The sequence below is a fragment of the Talpa occidentalis genome, unplaced genomic scaffold (genome assembly GCF_014898055.3).
Source record: "Talpa occidentalis isolate TD23 unplaced genomic scaffold, MPIMG_talOcc4v2.1 talOcc4.5, whole genome shotgun sequence".
Taxonomy (NCBI): domain Eukaryota; kingdom Metazoa; phylum Chordata; class Mammalia; order Eulipotyphla; family Talpidae; genus Talpa; species Talpa occidentalis.
In genome coordinates, this window is record NW_023604861.1 from 97,480,243 (window position 1) to 97,498,416 (window position 18,174).

Sequence of the window (18,174 nt, forward strand, 5' to 3'; positions counted from 1 at the left end):
CACACCGACTATAATATTGTCAAGTCACTGAAAAGTGGTGGACAGGACAGCCTCAAGGGTGATGGTCTGGAACATGACAGGAGGGAGACAGCCCTCCAGGTGACACCAGTCATAATTTTGGGACCAGTTGAACCAACTGTGAAATTACTAAACTTGTGACTGAATGTATTTCTCCATCTTGGCCTCTAGAACTTCCTTGCCAGGTGTCTTGCTGAAATACAGATTACTCTCCATATTTCCTTGATTTACTAATCTTGAGATCACACACACACACACACACACGAAATTAGCTGGATGTGACACGGTTTTGGGTCCTCATCACCTCCTTTTCTAAGGTCTGAAGCATTGGGGTTTTTGCATTTTAGAGTCCTGTCATGTCAAGGGTAAACATAAGATTCAGGGCTTATGGAGCCACCTCTTGCCCTTCTTGCCCACCAGAATGGCCCATGTCTTATGGACAGCAGAGCAGCTCCCCACGGTAGCTCTAAGAGCTCATTTTCTGACTGCTAGGCTGCAGGCTGCTGAGGAAGGAGGAAGGACCCAGCTCTCATTTTCTAGGTGCCCTTTTATTATCTCCCCCTCATCCTGGGGCTTTGTTGTTTTACCTGCTGTTACGGTCCTTGTGATGGATGATTTTATGTGTCCACCACAGTACCCAGATCATTGATAAAACATTATTCTAGATGTTTCTGTAAAGGTACTTTTTAGATAAGATTAGTGTTTAAATCTGTAGCGATTGACTAAAGCGGATACTTTTAATGTGGGTGGGCCTCACCTAATCAGTTGAAGGCCTTAATTTATATAAAAAAGACTTTTTTCCTGCAGAAAAAAAGGAATTCTGTTAGCAGAATGCCTTAGGATGCAAACTGCAACTCTTCCCTGGGTCTCCAGGCTGCTCGTCTACCTTGCAGGTTTTGGATTTTCCAACTTTTGCAGTTACATGAATAAATTCCTTAAAATCTCTTGCTCTCTCCTTCTCTTTTCATGTCCATTGTCTCTGTTTCTCTGTAGAACTCTGACTAGTTCAGTTCTCTGACCAGTACCAGAATAATTTGGACCAGAAAGGTGAGAATGAATAGAGCTAGAGAAGCTCTGCTCCCTTTCATGACAAAAGATCTATTTCTCTGAAGTCTGTTTAGATTTGTGTTTTCTTGAGAGTGCTTCATTAGAACTCTGCTGAGTCCTATTTAAAAACATGAACTGAGCACCTGCTATGTGCTGGGTGCTGGCTTCCAACAGCAGGAGAGCGCCAGGCCCCTATGTATCAATTTTTAATATTTCATTCACGCTTTTTTATTTTTTCAGTTTATATAGATGTTTAAGACAATATAGTGCAGATGTCTAGATGCTTTATATATGATGAAGCAAACAGATGCTCTTGTTCACTTTCATTTGATACAGAAATCATCTTTTAAGTCTAGATTAGATATGGTAGATAGCACACTTTTTATACAAATCGGTGGTAGAAATTCTATGGGGACTACCTGAGAAAAGAAAGCAAACATTGTTAAAAAAATGAATAATGATGTAAAATATATATAAATAAATAAATTATTTTTAAAAAGAAATACAACAATGAGAATACACAGTTAATATATCTCAAAATAGTTTGCATAATATTTGTAATAATAGAGTACATTTTCAAATCATCTCTGTGTTCTTGCTGCATATTGGTCATTTTTACTAAATGATTATGTAGGAAGAAATGACAATCAGTTTGAACACCACAGAGTGGAAGAAAGAACAAAAGATAATGTGTTGAGAGTGGTCTCAAATCAGATTTTCACTTGGGGAGCACAGCTGCCTTTGAATACTATTATGTTTTAGGTCATCAGGCTAAGGACTGGCATCTTTCACAAAATCTTAAATCTTTACTAAAAGTTTTCATTGTCTAGAAACTGACATTCACAGAAGCCTAATATATGTCTTTTATATAGAAACCATTCATACTTTTTTCTATTAGAATTCTACTGTGTGGCTACGACAATATCCTTAGGTATCTTACTCTTTTTCCTCATAAGGTCACATTGCCTGGTAGAGAAGAGTTGGACATTTGAGAGCCTGCAGTGCTCTTGAAGCCATCCTTTCCCTAAGGACTCAGCCTACAAGCCTGCTTTCCCGAAGTCCCAGGAGCACCTCTTACTGGGCAGGACCCTCCCACTTCTTCTGCCTGCAAGCAGCAAGCAGGCCCGTTGCAAGCCCAGGTTGGGTCAGAGAGTCCATGGTTTTAACCCAAAATCTAAAGTTTGGTTTTCATTTGATCTTGGGCAGCAATTTTAACCTTCCTGGCCCTTACTGGAAATTTCAAAGTGCTCCCCTATTAGGGAGGTTGTGAAGAATAAACGAGATGTGTGCTAATAGAAAAAGACTTCTTTCCCTGGAGAAAAAAAAAAGGAATTCTGTTAGTGACTGGACCTACAAAAGCTAACTCTTAATCTCAATGGACCTACTCCTCCTTAGGTCTATTCTTTTTTTCTTCACCCCAGTATTTCCGGCTGCAGGCATTACTGCTGTTCATGGGTATTCTCTTTCTCCTCTCAAGTGATATTGTAATTGCACGGCTTCTTGGAAGTTTCACATGAATACATGATTTGCTTTGGCAAAAGATATGCGAGTGCCATATCTTCCTGTTCTGCTCACCACTCTGTTTCTGGTGAATCCTCTCACCCCACCCCCCATGGCTCTGTCCCGCACCCCAGCTCTTGTATGCATAAATAAATCAATCTTAAAAAAAAATAAGAGATGCTAGACATGCATGTTAGTGAGAAACTTTAGTTGGAAAGGTGCTGACATAGGGGAGGTAGTGTTTGTTACACGACATAGCTGTCCTGACGGATAGACTCCTTAGTCTTGAAGAGCTAAAATCAAGTCACCAATACCATCATCAGATCTGTGGTGTATAAATAAAAGTTATGTATGTACACATCTGCAGGTATATAAATCCCTAAAGACTTACTTGAGTGAATGTTTGTTAAATGCTCCAGTTTAATGTCTTATTGAAAACAGGACTTTGAGGCAAGTGGTGAAATTACATCTTCTACACATCAACTTTAAATGGAAAATGATCAGAAAAACTATGGAAAAGTGCCTGGTCCAAGATTTGACCCCAAGCTAGAGTCACAGCCCTCCAGTGAGCACTGACAAATATGAGGACAGGTATGGCATCCTCCTGGCTGCACTGGAGAATGAGGAGACCTGGTACCTGCCCAACAGAGCCTCGGGGTATACCCCGAGGGGGCTCAGCCATGTCTCTCCTCACATGAGGGGAAGACCAGCCCACAGCACCTCTGGGTCTCACTTCTCCTTCACCCTGATTTGAGGCCCTGAATTCTGGCCTCTTTCCTTTCCCTTCAGCGCTGGCAGCAGCTGAGACTTCTTGGTTTGCTCCAACTTTTTTTTTACCTCTTCTTCACCTGAAAACCTACCAGTCATTTCCCTTGCTGTCTTTTGAATCCACCTCTGAGAAAGGATTGGGAGGCGTTACATAACTTAATCGAATTTTTCAGGTCTTTGATGATTCATAATTTTTCTAGAAATCATTGGGTTGAATTATGAAATATCCTTCCTCTCACAAGGAATGAAGTCTGGTCATTTGGGGGGCTCAGTCTTTGTCTGTGGGTGAGTGGTAGCCGTGTCCCGAGGAATCGAAGCTGTTTCCTTACTATTGCTCAGCTGGTTGGGGGTCTCAGACACTGTCTCAGATCACCCTGCTCTGATGCATCCATGTGAGTCCTTGTAAAGGTGTTTCACACCTTGAGATCAGATGGTTGGTCAGGTAGGTATGGGGAGTAGGTAGGGAGAGGGTGTGAGAAGTTTGTGCCTCAGACACACACACGGGAGGCAAGTTCCAGGAAAGGTTCCTGAGGAATCCCGTGAAAATTCATTCACCCTGCCTGGGGGTACTTGGAGACTAAGAAGACCAAAACTTATATAACTGTGACACCTATATGCAAGTTGATTTGAAGACCCATTCATGTGACCATTAACAATACAGGGAAACCTCCCTCCCAGCATCAGCCCACAGCTGCACAGTGGCAATCATTACGAAGCACCACAGGAAAGAGGAAGGGAAGGGAGTGCACAAGAGTCCCCTGTATAATGGGAAAGAACCCAGATTCTCAGATTCTATCCAAAAGTAAGAGTGGGAACGGGGTTCTTTGCAGGTCAGGACAATAGAGTGAGTCCTAAACCAAGATAGTCCACCAGCTTCCAAGATAAAGTTTTTTATTGACAGAGCTTTTGGAGAACATGGTTTTGGGGTGTGGAAACTATAAAATCCCCAGTGCCATACTCCAGCACAAACTAGAGATGTCTACACAGACCAAGATGGGCTGAGCGACCATCAGTTTGGTCTTCATGGCAGGGAAGGGAACTCTGCTCTGGAGTAAAAGGTGTTCAGAAGTTGGACAGAAGTTGTGCGTTGATAGCTTTGTTGCTCCATAGACTTAATAGTGCATAGGAGTCCAAAAAACACCTCGAGTTCTCGCTTTTTCAAAACCTCAGGTGAGTTACTTAGCCTGTCTAAAGTCTTATTTGATCACTTATAAGTGGAAAGAGAACCCATCTTGCGGACACTTAATGCAGGATGGTGCTCAAGGCATCATCTGACCGGGAATTAGTGGACACCCAAGTGCACTCTAGCTGGGCAGCTGCAGACTTCCCAACCTAGCCTGGTGCCCATGACCTTTCACACAGGCAGAAACAGTCTCTCTGTTTGCTTGGAAACCCTTGCAGGAAAGAATGGGCTTCATCCCGTGTTACATTTGATGGGTCTTCCAGTAACTGGTGGGACCTCTCTCTCAATGTGGGTCAGCTTTACCTTGAGGGTCAAGTCACTAGAGGATTTCTTCCTGCTTGGGGCTTTCCGAGAGGTGGCTGTGCTTCAGTAGTTTTTGTCTTATAAAAGTTTCCCACCTGCAGTTGAGTTTATAATTACTCGACGAGCTTTTTATAAATGAACTAGATTTTCTTTGCACTCAGGATAATTTACAGAGTTATCTGCCACTTCCTTGCAGCTGTGAGCTTCACATGAACCCTGCCAAAGCACCTTGAAAATGAAACGGGGGCTAAGTGGGACCAAGGGAGAATGTCTTTCAGGGAAACAGAAATTGCTATTCAGCAAATGGCTCCTGCTGTGTATCCACTTGACATCTTTTAGAGGAAAAAATTCAAAACCATCCACCAAGATTATGTGAATCTCGTCAGTGAAATGTGAATGATTACATCTTAAAAGAATTATTTTGTTCTTAAACTGATGGTTGAGGAGGAAAAATATCCCTAAATTTTATTATCGCTCTTTCCGGTTGGGATATTTTTTTGTCGGAGGGAATTATCTTTGTGGATGTTACTTCAAATCACTTGAGTTAAACTGTGACTGTATCATATATAATGTAGGTAAAAATGACTGTGGTTCTCAGTTCTGAGAACGTGACTTGCATGTGAACTAGACTTTTGTTTTCCTAAACCCCACCAGACTGAGGATTCCAGGAGCAGGCAAGACTGCAGCTTGCAGTGCCTGAGGCTACCTGTCCACTCTCAGTGGGGCCTGTCTCCCCTCAGACCCACTCGAAGGAGTAGAGCACACCCCCAGGTATCTCCTTCTTCAACTCCTGTGATTCCTGGCACGTGCCTTTCAACGCTCCATTTATGTTAGAAGTTTGGCGCTAGCCTCAGGGTTCTACTCTTGACACGGCTTCTAATTCATTACTTTATATTCGTGATTGCCCTTCTGAAAAGAGAATCTTGTTTCAAAATTACACCTGGGCATTTTCAAGAGAAGATGATGCAAATATTTAGTTGGCCCCGTGTGTACATTAATTTCAGAGTCAAGAATGAAAATGTAAGACAGCGATGGGGGTGGGGGCATGGACAAAGAAAATCATTTGCATAATGGTGTTTGCTGCTTAGTGAAACTGAAACCCTGGCTGTGGGGAGGGCCTTGTTTCCTAACAGCACAGGCCCACGGACACCCTGGCGCCCTCCAGCCGCCCACAGAGGCAGTGGGAGAGCAACCAAGGGTCGGGGACAGCGAGTATGAAGCCAGAATACACACCTGGAGTTCAGGACAGCAGTAGTTTCTGGTCGCACTCTATGAGGAATAAAGCACCATCCTTTCCTTCTTGTATGTTTGAACCTGTCTCTCTCGGTGAGACAGATGCGACATCCACAACCTGTCGCATCTTGTGTGGCAGGGCAAGTTCTGGAAAATGGAGATAAATCATTTTTAAAGAGTTGTTGCTTCTCTTTCCCCCCTCAGTTGTCAGCTTCTGAGTCTGTTGGGGAGTCTCAAGGCCAGTACCTAAGGGTCAGTGTAGCCCATGGCCTGCTATTTATTGGGGAAGAGTTCAGCCCTCAGGGACCAAAGGAGGCCCATGGAACAATAGCTTCACCCACTTCGTCTTCACCCCTGAAGTTTTGCAAGGCATTTTGGGTTAGTAGTCCTTTGAAAATTATATGACTGCGTATTTTCTGCTGTGTTTGACTAGCTAATGTCTCCAAGTGGCAAGGTAATTTGGTGGAGGGTGAGGGGCACAAAAACAAGATGTTTTTGTATAGGTTGCTTTTCTCTTGCTCTAAGTCTCAGATTTTCTTTGCTCTAAGTCTCAGATTTTCCGCTGTAAAATGTATATGCTTATAGCTTTGTAGAAGCAGAAACCTTCATTGCCATGTTTCTTTTTGCTCTGTCTTCAACCAGCAAGTGGCTGGTATCCTTACTGGTAGACAATGAGGAATGTTCTAGAAGGATGGCCCCCATTCCAGAGCCTCAGATCCCATGATATTCTCAGATATCTGTGTGTCTGTTTGTAGATAATTAGGTAAGTAAATAATCGAAGACCTTGGCATTTGTGTAACCTATGGTATAAGAGTTATTTTAACATAAGCAAGGCAAAATTTTTGCATACATAGTTAAGTTCATATTTTTTAAATTGCCACATAATAAAAATAACCAGCACCAGTGTGTGTGGGGTTGAGAGCAGAGACTGTGACTCAGGCTCAGGATGAGCCTCACAGCCCTGAGCATGCAGCTTTGGTGCTGGCAGGGCAGCCGCAAGGAGGTAGCAGTGGCTGCCAGGGAAGGTGCCTCCAGGTGTTTTTTTCAGCTGTAATTTCAGTCCCTGTTCATTTCACTCCAGGATGAAAATCATGATATTACTTTCATTCTTCCATGGTGGGGAAAGCTTTTTATCAGTAACTTCTTATATAAAAGTATTTATTTCCAGGAACATTGAGAAAAAGATAATTTGCACTTGTGTAATTCTGTTAAGCAGAATTGTGGGGTGTTTGTATGGAAAACTTAAGGATGAGGCCAAAAGATTAGAGCGGGGAGGGCTTTATTTAGTTCGCTGAAAGCTTTTAAAGGGCTATGCATCTTTCTTGTTACATTTTAGAAAGGGGAAAAAGAGTTTTAAAACTGGAACTTGAGTTAGTTCTATGTGTTGATTCCCACAAATGTTACCTGGATGATTACTACGTTCCAAAGGATAGCGCTCTTCTTCTTGGGAAGCTCACAGTTTAAAGGGGCAGACAGCTGTGAAGTATAATGTGCTATCACATAACTCCTCTTTCCCTGGGACCAAATGTGAATCAGACTCTAGATCAGGTTCATCATCTAACTGATCTCATTTCATCCTCTTGCCATCCGATCCCTATTTTACAGGTCAGGAAAATCAAGCATAGAGAGGTTAAGGAACTTGTTCAAGGTCACACAGCCAGTAGGCAGCGGGGCCTGGTTTTGCAGTCAGGTAGTTGGGCACCAGGGTGCATGAGCTCAACTACCAAGTTGGCCACATTGCGCGTGAGAGAGCAGAGAAAATTCTGAGGGGTCTGCCTGCAACTGTCCAGGCTGTACTCAAAGAGAAGTTGGTCGTTCATTTCCCAATGCCAATACATAAGGGAGCATTTCCAGCCAATGACAGTAGAAGAAAAGGTTAAGACAGGGCCATTTGTTCACAGATACATAATGTTTTAAGACACCTTTGTTATTTTTCAACTTAGATTTCACCCAAGCGTACATGGTTAACATTTGTGAGAAAGGCATTCTTGCCCCACAGAACAAGATGTCACTTCTCATACACGTAATTTGGGGCAGAAAGTGAGTAAAAATAAAACACTAAAAAGAATATTTCATCAAGGTAGGCTGAGTGAGGATTTCACTTATTGGTACTAAAAAGCCACCCAGCAAGTCCTGACTAGAATATATTTCAGCACTCTGATATAACCCAAAAGATGCAGAGATAGACTGGAGAAGCAGATACACTTCTTGCCCTCTGGTGGCTTTTAGGAGTTAGAAAGCAGAAGAGGAGAGAAAACTTCTATCCTGTGACAGCTAAGTATTTGTTTGAAACTGAATGCTTACAGCCTTGCACTAGACCCTCCTCAGGGGAGGTCACTAGCCAGTCAAGTTGGGGCCAGGAGTGGAGATCTGGAGGTCACCGAGTGCAGTGAGAGCCCCCAGAGGCCACTGGGGAGGGTCAGGTAATCTCAGGGGTTCTGACAGTGGGAGCGGGGAGACCGAGACTGAGCCTTGCAGGATGGAGCAGATGGAGGGCGAAAGAGCACCAGAGATAACCAAATGGAGGCCGGAGCAGGTACTGGTGTGAGTGAAGAGAAAGGCCTCCCTCTGGATAAGTGGGATTTTATCTGCCTGAAAGTAGAAACCAGGTTTTATCCATCTTTTTCTCCTTCCAAGCCTTTCCCATACCCCTTACCTCGCCCTGTAGTAGCTTGTTCTGGGCCTACTCCAAGTTCATATGTTGAAGTCCCAATCGCCAGTATATTAGAATGCGCTTGCATTTGGAGATGGCTCTTCAAAGAGGTAACTGAGTTAAAATGAGATCATTCAGGTAGAAACAAATCCAGTATGACTGGTGTCCTTCTTCGGAGAGATTGGGATGTGGTGGAAAGACCATGTGAGGACACGGGGGAAGACAGCCACCTATAAGCCAAGAGAGGGCCCTTAGAAGAAACTGAACTTGCCAACAGTTTGATCTCAGACTTCTAGATTCCAGAATTGTGAGAGAATAAATTTCTTTACTTAAGCCAACCAGAGTGTAGTATTTGTTATGACAACCTGAGCAAATTAACATAAGGCTCACTTTATCTTTGCTTAATAAAAAGCACAGATGGATGGAAGGGGAAAACAGTGCATTGTTAGTATAATAATCTTCCTACACTTCCATAGAAATCTTTCTCAGACTGACAGAGACTTTAAATTCTGTACTGGACACAAGAGAGGGAACAGGAGGTCCTTGAGCAGGGGAATTCCATAGCCAAAGCAACATTTTAGGAAGACTGGTGTGAAAAGTCTATGGCCTTCTGAGCCAGTAAGAGGGACTGGACTGGGAGCATCCTGACAAGGAATTAGTAGACAACTAATGGGCAGTGGCAAAATGAAGGGGTTCTTTCCTTCCCTTTCTGTCATTGTTTTTTCCTAAAGGGCAGATGAGGAGCTCTGATGGTCCAGAAAATTGGAAATCTACCTAGAGACAAACCCACAAAACTTCCAATCTGGTTGGACAAAGATCAGATCCCCCTTACCTGTAAAATGGTAGTGAGCTAGTCACTAAAAAAGTAAGAATCAATACCCACGGAGTTCACCTGGGTAGTATATTCCCAGTGCCAAAAAGAGGCTTACACCCAGGAAGTGTGGCACCCCAGATTCCTCCCTGGGAAGTGGAGAGAAGCTGAATTGGAGCATCCATGATCAGAAGCCATTCATAACCAGAGAGGTCACGAAGGCAGCAATGGGGACAACCTCTAGTCTGATGGACTGCCTGGCCTGGTGATCAGTGATAATTCAGTGACACCAGCTGTCTTCAATTCATTAGTCACTGCCCATGGAAGTTTGGCTGGGGTTCCTTCCCAGGTTCTTAGCTTATGTGGGTGTTGGTTTCCTGAAATTCTAGGTTCAATGTCACAGTCCTTTTTATTTGTACAATGAACTATACAGTGATGAATGAATGGAAGATAGGACAGATCGAATGACCTGTCAGTGAATGACATGTGAGTGAATGACCTCATAACTAGTGTTGTTTCTGTGAAGCAAATCAAAGCTTATAATATTAAGAACTATTTGAAAAAGTGACTTGGATAAAAGTTGGATCATATTCCTTGTTATTTCCAGTATAGCCTGTGTGAAATCTTTTAAAAGCCCTTATGACACTTAGTTATTTTGAACCTCAGTGAGAAACCAATGATGCCAAGAAACCTATAAGCATTATTTGTTATGATATGAAAACCAAAAGCCTTTATATGTTTAGCTCTTCAAGACCTCATTTCTGTGTCTTTAATTAACTGTTAAATTTAACATGAATAGTAATGAGTATAACGTGCATGAAAGAAGAGGAATACACACTTTTAGACACATCTTCCTCTAGAAATGACTAGTAAATACTTGCAGAGGCATTTCCGATTGAAGTAAGACACTTTTGCTTAAAAACGACAGAAAACCCAGCTCAAAGTAGTTTAAGAAAAAGCCAGAACTTACCACATCAGGTAAATAAACAATCTTAGAAGAGGGTTGGCATAGATACTGAAATGAACTGAAAACATTTCAGCTTCTTTTTCTCCTCTTGGCTCAATTTCTAATGTGCTACCTTCCTTTTCAGATAGACTCAACTCTCATGGTCTCAAAGTGGCTGCCACTTGTACTGCCAAGTTGAAATTCAACAGAAAGGAATTTTTGTTCCAAAATCCCCCTCAAAAGTGCTGAGATTCACTCTGATTGGACCATCTGAAATGATTGCCTATCCCTGAACCAATCAGAGTCAGTAGAGGACTGTGCTGTACTAACTGATTTGCCATAGCTCTGCTCCTCTCCTGGAGACAGAGTTATGGAAATTGAGAATAGGACACTGGAGGTGCGAACCACAGAAGTGCAGTAGATTTTACTCATATGCAAAGGAGTCATAGTTTGATTTCCTAGTTGCCGCCTAGTTCACACTAGTTATCCCTTTTGTAGGCTGGCTGGAAAAGGGAGCACAGCAGCATACGAGGTAACCCCTTTACAAAGTGAGCATCGCGTCCATTGTTTCTCAAACCAGTGTGAAATTGGTGGTGGGACAGTTCCTATTCACTGACTGTCTGCCCTTGTCATGTCTTCCACCCCCTCCCAGCAGCCCCAGCTCCTGGTGCTGAGCATCTAGTTCCTTTCTTATTCGGCATGAAGAGTTGTCTTTCATGTTTGAAGAGGACCTTCTCATTTCATGCATTCATATTTTCTTTCTGTGAAGAAGACACAAGAATATTGTCTTTCTGACTTACTCTGTCATTTAGCTGAAGTCAGTGAATTGAGTTGCTTCCAAAAAGCTTTTCAGTGCTGATGAAATGTTGCAATGTTTTGTCTAATCTGATGTCTAGGAGCAAGTCCTGCCTTAACAGAAGGAATCACCTAAGGGCTCATCTGTAGTTGTCAGTTAAGAAGCCACAGGGATGTTCTCTCCATTAAGAGTCTCCTTTCCCAGATTTGGCCACTAAAAAGGTTGATCAAGGCCACTTGGCAAAACAAAACAACCCCACGTTCTTTTCTTTCATGTCCAAGACATAGCCGTGAGTTCTCAGAGATTACAACCAGCCAGCAAACCATGGCTGCTGTATTGTCTGGTGAACTTCAATTGTTTACTGTGATTGTTCTGTTCACTTTTAGTGCCTCACTGCTCTTTTCATTTAGAAAAGATACTTATTTGTTCTGCTTGAGCTTTCACAGTCTGTTTCTGATTAGTTAAACTGGTCTTGATCAGTGCCAAGTTTGTATTTCAGCTTTGATTTATGCCTTCCCTATCTGCAGATATGTTTTTTGTTACCTCATACAATAGGAGGTCTCCTCGTATTTGCTCCTACTCATTTTTATGTGAACAGGATAATCAGTATCAGGAATACTTAAGCAACGCCATACAAGTTAATGGAAGGTAAATGATAATCCAATTCTGGATTGCTGGAACACAGGAAAAATCTCAGGCAATTCCTGAGATTTTTAGGTATCTTCCTTGAGTATGGAAGACAGGATTCAAAATAACTGAGAGACAGTGGAGTTTAGGATAAGGGATATAAAAGAAAAGGCTTCAGTGGAAGTGAGCCTAGGTTTTTTATGAACACATGAGCACAAAAACAGACCGGACATTCCAGGTTGTTTTCAAGAGAAAATGTGGCCATCAAGATCAATGTTTTAAGTTTGATGGCTGTTCATTGTTCCCTGAATCTCACTGGTCCTGAATCTTATACAAAAGGTGGGCAGGGAAGGAACCCTAAGAATTGCAGGGTGGCCAATTTAGGAAGAAAGACAGAATTCACAGACATCACTGAATTTAGCATTGAGTTCATGTCTTATCTGGGATGACCCTAGCAAAGTTAAGAGAAATAAAGGTGGCTCTGCCCTTTGTCCACCTTGGAGCCTGGGAAACTCAACAGAAGCTTTTCATGCTCATTCTTCTTTTAAGCAACCAAGCTTTGACTTTTGTATTTTCATTGCCTTCATGGATAAATCTAGCAAAATGCAAAATCTCACTGCTACAATGTGTACTTTTCTAGTGTAGAAATACATCATACTATCATCCAGACGTGGAGAAAACAAATCCACTTAATTTTTCTAATAATATATAATTTGTGTAAGATAATGAATTCCATTTATTTCCTCTTAAACTCTGTCATGAGATGAGACATGAGATGAGAGACATTTGAAGTCCCAAAGTGGGTTCAATTAAAAAATCAAAATGAAATAGCACTTGAAAAGGTCTTTTGTGCATGTGTTGTGAGCAAGACTTTGTAGTGTATGCTTTTGTTTTCTTTTCCCCCATTTATACAGACTTTTGTTCTGCTCTTAGATAAAATACTAATAAACAGGAAGTTGAAAAAAAATGTGGTGCAATTGTTCTGAATGTTGTTTTTCTTGTAAGGCTCTCTGGACTACGCCACACCATCTATTCAAAGCAGTCCCTGTAGGTGGTGGTGTTAATAAAGAAATGAAGCAGTCATTCTGCCTGAGCATGCCCTGCAGCTGCTTGCCTCCTGCTGAGGATCGGCCTTCAGGCCTGCTCAGACATTCCAGTACTTTCCTCTTCATTTGTCCTGAACTAAGGGGTAGAATTTTAAGGAGATGGAAGTAAGGCCATGCCTATGGAAAATGTATTTTTTCTTTATTCCTCATGCTGAGTACTTAAGAATATTTCATTTCCCCTGAATATTTTGTGTGTGTGTGTGTGTGCGTGTGTGTAGGCACGCGCATGCGTGCGAGTGCGCGTGCGTGCGTGCGTGCGTGCGTGTGTGTGTGTGTGTGTAAAAGAAGCAGGAACAAACAACTTCATAGGAATTAGGAATTTGCAACATCTTTTACCTTTAGGACAGTTAGTTACAACTCCAGACTGTTGCCATTTGAACAAATTGTTAAGAAAATCTGAATCTCATTCCCTTTTTTTCAAAAAATTACTTTAATAATCATAGCAACAGTTACTCAGTTTCAGGTTCTACTATAAGATTATGGGCAAGAATAGATATGCCTAAAGGAAGCTGTCACCTCCCCAGGCCCTCTGCCCCAGGTCCTGGCTGTGTGAACTGGGATTTGGAAGACTCGCCCCCCAGAAGCAGCCAGAAACCAAAAAGCGGAAGGGCTGGACATGTGAATTCTGGAGGAGCGGTGGTCAGTCAAGATGTGCTGCCAGCTTTGTTGCTCCAAACCTTGCATTTGCAGCTTTCCAGCTTTTCTGGGTCCCTGGCTTGCAGAACTAGGCCTGGATTTTGGACCTCCCAGCCATTGCCTTTTGTCTCATTCATGGTGCCACCTCCTTGGGTTTCCTATAGCTGGGGGGTGGTAGCCAGGAAATGGGGTGCAGAGCTGCAAGAATGGGGGAGGAAGAGTGCTAGGGAGGGAGGGTTCCTAGCAGGAAAGTAGGGGCAAAGAAATGCCTCACTCTCCAGTGGGGAGTCCCAGTCCTATCTTTCTCTCTTTTTTTACTAAGTGAAATTCAATGTCAAAACTGGAAGAAACAGTAGACCTGAAGCCACAGGAGTGTGAATGTAGGCAGGAGGAAAAGAAAGAAGTGCTGGTGTGTGTGTGTGTGTGTGTGTGAGAGAGAGAGAGAGAGAGACAGAGACAGAGAGAGAGAAAGAGAGAGAGAGAGAGAAAGAGAGAGACAGAGAAAGAGGGAGAGAGAAAGAAAGAAACAGAGTGTGTACACACCCTGTTCCAGGTATTTCCCCCACCCCCTCAAGTCCCAATGCCATTTGAAAAGCTGTGGTTAATGTAAAAAAAAAAAACAAAAAACAAAAAAACTGGGAGAGAGTAAATAAATGGCCCCTCTGTTACTCGGCACCTTGAGAGAAGCAAAGGCATTGGGCAGGATAGACTCTCGCCAGTAAAACACCCCACTCGGTCTCTTCTGGGTTCAGACCTCTTTGGGAGAAGAACTAGGATGTGTCTACATGTGCGAACCCTCACCCAGATTCTGGGGAAGGGTTCCAGGGGGAGAGGTTTCCATGGTGTTTAAGGGGCCTTTTATGGCATAGCCACAAAGGCACCTGATTCCCACTTTATCCACCACACATCTAAGAGTGCAAAGGCCATGGTTTCTGGTGACAGTACAGTACAGTGTGTTTCCTAAACACAGTGCATATTCTAGAGTTGAGCGCCTAGATGTTAGGCAATCTGATGATTGTTAGTATTTTATTTTCTGCTGATAGTCAAGGACTGTATGCACCTAAGTCAGCCCCTGTCAGTGAATAGAATGAATGTTCCAGCAGTGAAACTTGTAAGTGCTCCCTAGACCAAACCTCTGCCATGTCTGTGAACATGATATTTGGATGAAACCCCAAAAATCAGGCCAGGTTTAAATATTCTTCAAAAAGCAATGAGCTCTTTTTGTATATATGGGCTTAGTTTTCATGAATTAATCTGTCTTTTCTTAGATGACTGAGCCCCGTAGCTAGAGTGCAGAAAAGTTATTTTTTTCTCTTTAATGTTGAACATTTTCACTGATTTCAGTCTTACTCATTAGAAAATGATGTGCTCACCCACAGATGCCAGGGGTTCTAGAACACCAGCTCTCTACCCTCTCCAGTAGACATTTTAGACCTCCCCCCCACCCCCGACCCGGCTGTGGCTTTCACAGTCAGATGTGAGTTGACTAACAGTAATTTGTGAGGGGTATTTTTAGAGCATGCTCATTCCCCCTCCACCATAATATTTGGTGGTGGGGGTGGGAGTTGTTTGTGAAATAAAATGTCCACCCCAGTGTCCTGTGAAGGTCACGACCCTTGGATTCTGCCACAGGGACATGAAAGAATCGGCTTTTCTTACCTCCCAAAAAATGTGACATGACTAAACACCAGTTCAAAACGGCCCCATTGTGAAATTGTAGGGATTTCCATGACAAATGCTGTTTTAGTCATTTTAAAACATCAGCACGCTGAGCTTAATTCAGCATATTTTTATTTTTGACATTCTATATTTTAGGAGGGACTAAAACTAATTTCATCTATTTTAGTTTGAAATTCCCCTGAAGGTCATCTTACCAGCTTCAGACCAATGTTGATAATGCTTTCATTTTAAACACAGCTATTTTTTCTCTGTTAAGTGATCACTCCTTGCTCGGTGTGTGGTCTAGTGACTCAGTGATTTCAAAATCCTACGGTGCAAGCGGGTTGAGACATAGAGTCTGGCCCTGGTGTGGCCAGATGGGAGGCTGGACCCATCCCTCGCCTGCCTTTGCACCAAAGAGCACAGGGCTCGCTGAGGGTCAGCACTGGATTTTGTCTCAAAGCAGGAAACACTAGAAGACCTCGGTGGGTTTGGTTATTGGTCTGAAAAATCCAGTCCCTTCTGTAAATATAGATAAATATATACCCTCTCTAACCTCTTCCTCCAGATAATTAAAGAGAGCCTGCCCTTAATTGTGTTGAATTAAGAATATACTTTTCTAGAAGATTTTTCCCCTTTTCCTAGGAAGCCTGTTAATAAATGTTCTTGTTTATTCCAATATTTAATATATCTGATATATATTTATGTATATTATTTTTGTATAGCTAATACATACAGACATTTATATAAAGAAAAGTAATATAGTTGATTAACCTCAATTTCTTTTCAATATCAAAAAGGGCATTGTGTAAAAACTCCAAGTCCTAGGAGAGGATTCAGAAATTAAAACAAGTTGACATTTGCCCAGTACTGAATTAAAATGCAGCATTTGGCTTTCATATTTTTTACCTCTGTCAAGTCTTAATAATTTTTGCACAACACTAGGCATTTTCAGATCTAAGGTAAATATGACTTAGAGTTATATTTCATATTAGAACTGTCATTTAGCTGCTGACATGTTTTGCTGTTGTTATGATCTGGTAAACAATGCTCTTTAATCAATAATTCACCTACTGGGCCACTGATTTTTATCTCCATGTGCAACCATATTATATGACATTAATAGTTCATATTTGCTTACCTATTAAATTAATATTTTATATAAGCTTACCTCTGAAATTCGTATTTCTTATTTGCTTGCTTACACAATTCATTTTTCTGTGTTGCTGCAGCTCATCTTGTAACATTCCAGTTAAGAAAACTAGCAAGATGCATGTACCTCCTTATTGTATGAAATAAGTGGCATCTACTGTCATGATCAACAATTTTTAGTATTAACAGATGAATTTTAAAAATAAAACTTATCTTTTCTATGGAAGGAAAATTTCTTTTACTCTTCCCTCCTATTTTTCTTAGTTTTTTTTTTTTTTAATGCTAAATAATCAACCTCAGTTGTCCCCTCGACTCACAGTCATATGAGCTAGCAGCCTGGTTTATTTTACTTCTGAAATGACTTGTAAAATGCAAGTTTTACAAGTATGTCTTTTACCAAACCCAAATAGCACCTCTGATGTTTCTAGTGGAGAGTGTCCCTGCACAGATGCTTTATATGCAACTAGATGTTTGGACTCAACTTCCATTTTTCAAATCAGAGAAAGAATTGCTCATATCAACTGCCCTTGAGAAGTCACTCTATTTTAATGTAATTTACATAGAGTGGAATAGAAGAAGGACAGTGGATCAAATAAACTATAATTGGTTCAATCCTTAGGAAAGTCAGGGTGTTTGTGAATATAAGAAAATAGCATATGATTCCACTTATATGACATATCTAGTGTTGTCAAATTCAAAGAAAAAAGAAGTACAAAAGAGGTTATCATTATTGGGGATTAGTGGGGAACTGTTGCTTGAAAGGTTAGAGTTTCTGTTTGAGATGATTGGAGGTAGATATTGGTGACGGTTGGACAATATATTGTAAAGGTGCTTAATGCCATTGAATTGTATGCTTTAAAATGGTTAAAATGGCCAATTTTATGTTAGGTGTACTTTTCCACAGTTAAAAAAAATGTACATGCATAAAAACAGGGCTTTTTGAGTTACTATATCTAATAGTTAGATGCTAGATGTGATTTGCAAGGAATTATAGTAATTATAGGGGGAAAAATCTCAAGAGCCACCACTGAGTCCAGAATCTCTGGTTTCACAGACGCAGAGGTGAGGCCTCGGGGAGCAGATATTACCCCCGAGTGCTGGTGGGAGCCCAGTTGTGGCCTCTTTGTTGACCCTTTGTAACCTCGCCCCAGAATACTCATTCCTCCTCGTTCTGAGGAAACGTGCCGTTGATTAGATCAGCTTTGTGATAAAGACCTGCAGCAAGGATGTTTTAATCCTGCAGCCTTTAATCTAGACAATTCATGAGTTAGCCGGGTGCCTCTCTGGGGGAAGGCTCGCAGACCAGAGGCTGGTTCCACTGTGCCCCGTGACCTCAGAGTGTCATTAGACCAGGGGGCTTTTCTTTCATGGGACAATCATGTTTGAAACCTAAGTGGCTCCCCGGCAGCGGTTTACAGGCCCCCGGCTCTCTAAGTGGAGAGCAGGAGAATCTGTTGCTCTATGTGAACTTTGGATTTGATAGTGTCTGCACAGACTTTTACAGCCTTAATTCAAATTTAGTTTACATTGGCAATTCTGGAGTGTACCATTTTACTAAGGGAAGAATATATGTGAGAATGATCCAAGTAATTTTTGGAAGTGGTTTAAATTAGCTTGAGAGCTAAACCCTCATGAAACAAATTTTAATAACTACCCTATGGTCTTGGAATATAAATTCCCAAGTCTTTTCCATGGTGTGCCTTTGTTTTGTATTCCAATATATATCCCTTTATTCA

At 41.8% G+C, this 18,174-nt stretch overlaps 1 long non-coding RNA gene across 1 annotated transcript; it reads right to left on the reverse strand.

Annotated features, from left to right (window-relative positions):
* Positions 1-1,269: 1,269 nt before the first annotated feature.
* Positions 1,270-8,987, reverse strand: LOC119259201 (uncharacterized). The gene is made up of 3 exons (XR_005128411.2): positions 8,709-8,987; positions 6,053-6,199; positions 1,270-1,484 (listed from the first exon to the last, which is right to left on the reverse strand). It is a non-coding gene; the product is annotated as an uncharacterized LOC119259201 (long non-coding RNA).
* Between the last annotated feature and the right edge of the window lie 9,187 nt (positions 8,988-18,174).